The sequence below is a fragment of the Oryctolagus cuniculus genome, chromosome 15 (genome assembly GCF_964237555.1).
Source record: "Oryctolagus cuniculus chromosome 15, mOryCun1.1, whole genome shotgun sequence".
NCBI lineage: Eukaryota > Metazoa > Chordata > Mammalia > Lagomorpha > Leporidae > Oryctolagus > Oryctolagus cuniculus.
In genome coordinates this window covers 20,293,515-20,301,951 of record NC_091446.1, presented here as the reverse complement: position 1 = coordinate 20,301,951, position 8,437 = coordinate 20,293,515, and the positions used below count along the sequence as shown (strand labels likewise).

General features: G+C 41.9%; 1 non-coding gene across 1 annotated transcript; it reads right to left on the bottom strand.

Moving 5' to 3' along the window:
• Positions 1-753: 753 nt before the first annotated feature.
• LOC127484293 (U1 spliceosomal RNA) lies at positions 754-912 on the bottom strand. The gene has a single exon (XR_007911174.2). It is a non-coding gene; the product is annotated as a U1 spliceosomal RNA (small nuclear RNA).
• Positions 913-8,437: the final 7,525 nt, after the last annotated feature.

Genomic DNA, 8,437 nt, shown 5'->3' with positions numbered 1-8,437 from the left:
TCTGCTCTTCCTGCTCATGGACACTGTCCCTGTGTTCTTCAGTAGGCATGGCCTGTGAAAACTAGGATTGGAGCAGGTGTTGTGGCTCAGGTTAGGCCACCACTCAGGACACCCATTCCCATTTCGGAGCTTCTGGCCATGGAGTCCGGTCTCTGCTTCCTTACCAGATCCTTCTGATGTACCCGCTGTAAAGGCAGCAGATGACAGCTCAAGAACTTGAATACCTGAGTGGAGTTCCTGGCTCCAAACTTCTGTCTGGCCCAGCTCTGGCTGTTGGGGGCATTTGGGGAATGAATAAACAGATAGAAGACTCTCTCTCTCTCTCTCTCTCTCTCTCTCTCTCTCTCTCTCCCCTCTGCCTTTTAAATAAATAAAAATAAACTTCAAAAAAAAAAAAAACAAAAACAGAAGGGCCTATACTGTAGTTTAGCAGCTAAAGCCACTGCCTGCAGTGCCAGCATTCTATTATGGTGACAGTTAGAGTCCCAGCTGCTCTACTTAGATCCAGCTCTCTGCTATGACCTGGGAAAGCAGATGGCCCAAGTCCTTGGGCCCCTGCACCCACATGGGAGACCTGGAGGAAACTCCTGGCTTCTGGCTTCAGATCAACCCAGCTATGGCTGTCATGGCCCTTTGGAGAGTGAATCAGCAGATGGAAGACCTCTCTCTCTCTCTCTGCCTCTGTGAAACTCTGCCTTTCAAATAAATGAATACATCTTTAAAAAGAGAGAAAGAAAATGGAATTTTTTTTAATTAGGGGAGAGTCTTAACACAGTCTCCACTACCACAAATTATGCAATTTCCCGCATGTGTGGAAATCGCAGGGGTCAGCACACCTGCAGTGCAATGGGTGAGCCTCGCCTTGGGAGAACCACCTGGGTGATCATGGTGTCTCCCCTGCCAGGGAAGTATGTGCCATTTGTTTAAAAAATAAAATTAATGTTACTGATTTAGCAGGATTGATATTGTGACTAAATTTGTAATATATGAGGAGACCTCAAAAAGTGTGTGGAAAATGGAATTAAAAGACAAGTTTATATTGGTGAAAACATTTTTTGAAATCCATGCATAGTTTTTCCTAATATGCAATTTCCATAAACTTTTTGAAAAAACCATAAGTATAAAACTCCAAGCAAAGTGCTTGGTACATTATTATTCATTGAATGGTAGCTATAACTATTGCTATTTCTTTAGAATGCTAATAAAATTATAATTATGTCTTAATGATTATTAACATGGAAAATACTATTATGTATATAAGGTCATTATTTATTGAATGTTTCCCTTTTGCTGGTAACTTTATATTTATCTTGCATGTGGTGATTTTGCAGTCTAACTGCTGCATGCTTTCATTTTATTTACCAGCTAGATGTTTAGTACATAGGCTATGTTTTAAAGGTTTTTAAATAATCCTTCCAGTGCCAGACTAATGTGTTTTTTGCAACAAATGCTCAAGAAGTATTTGTCACAAATAATATGATTAGTGGTAGCTCTGAGATTTAGTGACTTGTATTATGTCAGAACATAAGCTTATCTGGAAAATCAGATGAATCTAGTCTGCAATTTTTGTGTAAAAGTTAGGGGTTAGGCCGGCGCTGTGGCTCAATAGGCTAATCCTCCGCCTTGCGGCACCGGCACACCGGGTTCTAGTCCCGGTTGGGGCGCTGGATTCTGTCCCGGTTGCCCTCTTCCAGGCCAGCTCTTTGCTATGGCCCAGGAGTGCAGTGGAGGATGGCCCAAGTGCTTGGGCCCTGCACCTGCATGGGAGACCAGGAGAAGCACCTGGCTCCTGGCTTCGGGTCAGCAAGTGCGGTGCACCGGCCGCAGCGCGCCGGCCGTGGCGGCCATTGTGGGGTGACCTTTCTCTCTGTCTCTCTCTCTCACTGTCCACTCTGCCTGTCAAAAATTAAAAAAAAAAAAGTTAGGGGTTAGATATGTCAGCTACTTAGTGTGCTGCCACAAGCTTTGCCTTCCATTCCTCCAGCAAATGCTTTGGAGCACCTACTATGTGCCACTTTCTGTTATGGGCAACTAGTAAAGGCTTCTGTCAATATTCCTGGCATGTTTGGAAGCTCCATTTCCCAAGTTACTTATTCCTCTAGAGACTAGCTCATACATTGGAATCTAAGCACTAAGAAAATATACAGACCTACTGCTTAAAGAGCAGTTGGGATTTGGAGTCAGAAAGCCTGGGTTTGAATTCCAGCTCTGCTAACTCTTTGTATTGAGATCCTGGGCAAGGCACCTGCTTTCAGTAAGCTCCGTGCCTTCATCTGTGAAATGAAACTAGTACTCAGGCAGGTATGAAACAAAATAATGCGCACAAAACTTTCAGTGTTGGTGTGTTTTAAGAACTCAAAATATTAGCCGTCATTAAATTACTAGTTCATGCTATTCTAGAATACTAAGAACACTGAACAAGAATGCACCTGGAAACCTATTTTTGAACAAGGAGTGAAGTATTGAACATACACTTAAGTTTTGTTATATGTGAGGCATTAGGACTGATGCTCTCTATATGTTACGCCATTTCATCTCCACAATACTGTCAAGCAGATGTTATCAGAGATGAGAATGGCAGGACTCGAGCTAAGCATCTTGCCCAAGTTTATACAGTAGAAAAGGTGCAGCTGAGTTTGTCCTTATCTAAATTCCTTTTATGTAAAAAAAAAAAAAAAAAAAAAAAAAAAAAAAAAGGAGCCACCTGTATTTCACACACCATGTCTCTGAGATTCTACATACTTTGCATGGTTTCCAAGGATAGCAGTGCTCAAACTGGTAAAAATCACTTGGGGTGCTTAAAAAATCCATCAATCCAGACTTCTCTCCCAAAAGATTCTAGTTCAGTGAATTTGGGGTAGAGTCCAGGAATCAGCATTTTAGAAATACTCTAAGTGATTCTGCTGCAAATGGTCCCTGGTGACATTCTACAAATAGAAGGTTTAAAATACCTCATTTAAGATTATGTCATATATATTCAATATTTGCAGCTCAAGTATTAAGACAAATAACTATGTGATGAAAAGATATACAAGTTTGCTTCAGCAAATTTGTAGAATTAGAAGAATTTTGGGGTACCAAAACTTTTGAATTCCATGCAGAGTTTTTTCATAATACCCATTCCCATAAACTTTTTGAAGACCCATTTTATATTCACCTGCTGTATTTTAGGTTTTATAAAAGTTACATCCTTTGCATTCATTTCACAGTTTACATATAAACTGACGACTCTTGAATTGAGTTCCTATTAGTTTTTCTGTCGTATCTATGAAATAATGAAGCAATTGTTTGCTTATTTAGTTATGATGATTTGTCACCATATAGAAAATGAATAAATGAGGATAAATACTTAAAAAAAAAAAGAAAGGAATATCCTGAGGGTGATATTTCATTAAAGTTACAAAATTTATGATACCTGATTACTTAAACAGTTGTATTAAGATCTAGCAGGTATTTAGCAGAGGTAAATCCTTTAAAAGAAACCATATAGGTCACACAGTGCTAATAAAATATGTTGATGAATCTTTGAGTATTGCCCTGATTATATTTCCCTGGGGAATGGAGAACTCATTAGCATGAGTTCCATGTCAGTTCTCCCTGCCTTGTTCCCCAAGTGCTTTCCAGACAGGCTTGGCATAAAAGGGTGATCAGAATGTACACAGCATGGCCAAGTTTCAGTGAACGGCTCATCTACCCTCACTGATTAAATACATGCCATGACATAGCATGAAAAGGGTGTTGTGCTTCATTAAGTTTACTTTTCTGTCTGAGAGCTTTAAAAAGGTGCATTTTGGGGAGTGCGTTAGGGAAAGAGAAGTTGTGAGAATTCTTGTGTCTCTGGATTAAACTGCAGATGCTGATTTCCCAGACCAGGAACCCTCAAAGCTGAGAAGTTGTTAAACTGGGAGCACCTGTGTGTGTGTGTGTGTGTGTGTGTGTGTGTGTGTGTGTAGAGACAGAGAGAAACATGTTTGCTTTCTGAATCAATAAGTAGTAAAACAGGTTGTTTAGGATAAAGTCCCTTGAACCAGATAACTGATTAAAAAATACATCTGCCTCTAATAGTACCTTATGTTTACATTGTGCTTTGAAAAGTTCAAAGTATTTTCTTATTTATTGTCTTATTTGAACTTCACAACAATCCAATGAAATAGGCACAGCAGGTATTATAATCCAGCACCACTTAAAAGATGGCTCAACCGAGCCGGCGCCGTGGCTCAATAGGCTAATCCTCCACCTTGCGGCGCCGGCAAACCGGGTTCTAGTCCCGGTTGGGGCGCCGGATTCTGTCCCGGTTGCCCCTCTTCCAGGCCAGCTCTCTGCTATGGCCAGGGAGTGCAGTGGAGGATGGCCCAGGTGCTTGGGCCCTGCACCCCATGGGAGACCAGGAAAAGCACCTGGCTCCTGGCTCCTGCCAGGATCAGCGCGGTGCGCCGGCTGCAGCGGCGGCCATTGGAGGGTGAACCAGCGGCAAAGGAAGACCTTTCTCTCTCTGTCTCTCTCTCTCACTGTCCACTCTGCCTGTCAAAAAAAAAAAAAAAAAAAAAAAAAAAAAAAAAAAAGAAGATGGCTCAACCGAGGCACAACAAGCATGTCAAGAAACTTGTTTCAGGCCACAGAACCAGGGACTGTCACCACTAGAATTAGAACGCCAGAATTTTGAACCATAAGCCTGCATTTCTTTGGCAGAAAGTGTCTCTGCCGCCGCTTGATCTACCTAGAGTTCATGTGGAGATTTGTGGCTATAATCTAATTGGAGAATTCAAATCAGGCACGGCCAAAGAGCCCCGCCGAAAGATTGTTTCCTTGAGATCCCGACTGTTAGAAACCGGAGGTAGAGAAAGGAGTCACTTGTTTTGGACAATGCAAATTAAAAACAAACAAAAAACACTTTGTAATCGGTTTCTGGATATTTTGGGGGTAATGCTTTCATCAAACCCTGTATTCATTTTTCAAAAGTATCCATTAAGTAGCCGGCGCCACGGCTCACTAGGCTAATCCTCCGCCTAGCGGCGCCGGCACACCGGGTTCTAGTCCCGGTTGGGGCGCCGGATTCTGTCCCGGTTGCCCCTCTTCCAGGCCAGCTCTCTGCTATGGCCAGGGAGTGCAGTGGAGGATGGCCCAGGTGCTTGGGCCCTGCACCCCATGGGAGACCAGGAAAAGCACCTGGCTCCTGGCTCCTGCCATCGGATCAGCGTGGTGCGCCGGCCGCAGCGCGCCGGCCGCGGCGGCCATTGGCGGGTGAACCAACGGCAAAGGAAGACCTTTCTCTCTGTCTCTCTCTCTCACTGTCCACTCTGCCTGTCAAAAAAAAAAAAGTATCCATTAAGTGCCTTAATAGTATCTATTAAGAGACTGCTCAGCACTTTGGGAAGATACAAAGAAATGCATTTAATTTTTTTTTGGAGGGGGTTGCTTTGAATTATACAGATAATCACCATTTTATTCACTGTTTATTACCACCTGGTAGAAGAAATGAAAAGCCTTGCTTGCAGAGAAGCAAGATAAACAAAAACAGATGAAGGAACCTGGGCAACTAATTTCCTTCAATTCTCTCCCTGTAGGAGGCTTTTTTTTTTTTTTTAATCAAGGTGATAAATTGTCCTGCCAGGTACACAATATACACGAAGTTTGCTGTGTCACCTAATCCAATGCAGATTTTAACCCTAAAGCTTCCTTGAGACCAGGGACGCTGGGCTTAAGTTTAACGTCAGGATCCCTCAGGAATACTGGGTTTAAGGAACATGTTAGCATCTAGCCCAAAGGTTCCAACATCCAAAAAGCAGCTCTGAAAGCTAGAAAGAAGTCTCAACAATTCTTTCCCTGACTGGCTTCAACATGAATTTTACCTCTTGGAAAGCACACTCAGGGTGCAGACAAAAGTAAACAGAGGCAACAATGGAAGCAAGCGGTCAACAGAGTAGGTAAAGGTTTTGTCATTTGGGTAGAGGATAATCAAGAGTTTGCTGATGGGTGTTGAGGTGTTTTGGAAGTCGCGCTCCTGTTAAACATTTCCCTGGTGGCTGGTGTTGTGGTACAGCAACCTAAGCTGCCACTTGCAACAAACACCAGCATCCCACCTCGGAGCATTGATTGAGTTCCAGCTGCTCCACTTATGATCCAGCTCCCTGCTGATGCATCTGGGAGGGCAGCGGCAGATGGCCCAAGTGCTTGGATCACATGAGAGATCCAGATGAAGCTCCAGGCTCTTGGTTTTGGTCTGTACCAGTTGCGACCATCTGGGGAGTGAACCAGTGGATGGAAGATCTCAAGCTTTCCGTTTCTCTGCCTTTGTCATTCTCCTCTTTCAATAAATAAATTAATCTTTAAAAATTTCCCTGGGCAAATTTCTTCACTTTCTTTTTTTAAAGATTATTTATTTGAAAGTCAGAGTTACAGAGAGAGAGAAGGAGAGGCAGAGAGAGAGAGAGAGAGAGGTCTTCCATCCACTGGTTCACTCCCCAACTGGCCACAATGGCCAGAGCTGCGCTGATCTGAAGCCAGGAGCCAGGAGCTTCCTCTGGTTCTCCCCAGCCGGTGCAGAGGCCCAAGGGCTTGGGCCATCTTCCATTGCTTTCCCAGGCCATAGCAGAGAGCTAGATCAGAAGTGGAGCAGCCGGTTCTTGAACCTGCGCCCATATGGGATGCTGGCACTGTAGGCGGAGGCTTTACCCACTATGCAACAGCGCTGGCCCCAAATTTCTTTACTTTCTAGCACAAACACCTTTAAACCTGTGGGCAAATTTTGTCTTAATACTTACACATATTTTAAGTGCTGAATTGATGTTTCTTTATATTATATATACACAGATAATGTCATTGAGTGAAACTACACTTTTTATGTTGTGACAGGTTGGGCTCAGTCCCCAGAGTGGGTATGTGAAACAATGTGTATGTTCATAGATTCAGTTGTCTGTGTGTGTGTATGTATGTACGTAAATACTGGAGACTCAACTTAACCCCCGCTCTGTCCATAACACTGTTCCCATTTTACTTCTCTGGGTTTTCATGTTTTCCACTTGTAAAAGTTATAGGACTGGGGCCAGCATTGTGTTGTGGTGGGTAAAGCTGACGCCTATGATGCTGGCAACAAATATGGGCATTGGTTCCAATCCTGGCTGTTCGGCTGCTGATCCGGTTCCCTGCTGGTGTGCATGGGAAAGCTGTGGAAGATGGCCCAAGTCTTCGGACCCCTGCCACTCATGTAGGAGACACAGAGGAAGCTCCTAGCTCCAGGATTGGCTCAGCTTTGGCCATTGCAGCCATTTGGTGAGCGAACCAGTAGATAGAAGAGCCCTCTTCTCTCTCTCCCTCCCCTCCTCTCTCTCCCTCTCTCTCCTCCCACAACCACCCCTGGAACTCTGCCTTTCAAATAAATAAATAAATCTTACAAAAATGATAGGCTGGAGTAGACGAGATCTAAAACTGGTTTCAACTCTACCATCTGATGTTCCAGTGTTCACAGATGTTTTAGTTATTATTTAACACATATTGTAGCACATCAATCACTTAGTATCTCTGATTTGCAAAACAATTTCAGAATAGTGGAAATAATATACTTTGGTAATGTTTTTAAAATAAAATACTTGCTTTTAATCCACATTTTAAGAAACAAATTTAGTGTGGGACATGTTTGCATTATATAACAAATATAAACATGTGAATGTCATAAAATCACAGAATTAGGAAATTTTAATTCAACTTCCTCATTTTACAAAATAGGGAACTAAGGGCCAAATACAGTTAGTTACTTGCTCAAGATCACAAAGGTAATTAACAAAGTCTGTACAAAGTAAATTAATGCCAGAATATTTTCCACAGTTTTCCCTATTAATATTTCAAGACCACACCTATGAACAAAAACTCATAGTCATTCAGTACTTAAATCAAAGAATATTAAAAATAAAATTTAAGGTCATAATGTGTCATGTGAACATATCACATTTTTAATAGTCTACTTCATAGATTCACATGCATTTAATTGTTAATCCACTTGAGTTTCTTAATTTTGCTGGTCATTGAATTGCCACTGAAATAGCATGTACTCTGCTATCATTTTATAGTTACTTTAGCTCTTTTTTGTCTCTTGATAAATGATATTGTGATTTTTATAACATATGAGTACATGTGTTCTAATACTGGCATTCACGGAAATTCTGCGAACTCTTAAAGGTTTTAGTAGGACTCAAATTGATTGGTCTCAGTGACATAAATTTTACTTTCTTATTCTTTTCACTCCTGTATTAAATATTAAAAGTCTTTCTTTATAAACTTATCATTTTAGTTCAAAGGTTGGACATTAAATATTGTCTCGTATTACTAATCAGTTTCAAGACACGCGATTTTATTTTTGCCATTGAGGTTGGGGCTCTTTAAAATTGTTGTTTCTAGCATCTCATTGACTCACACTAAAAACCAGAGCTTCAGTCCCTCGATC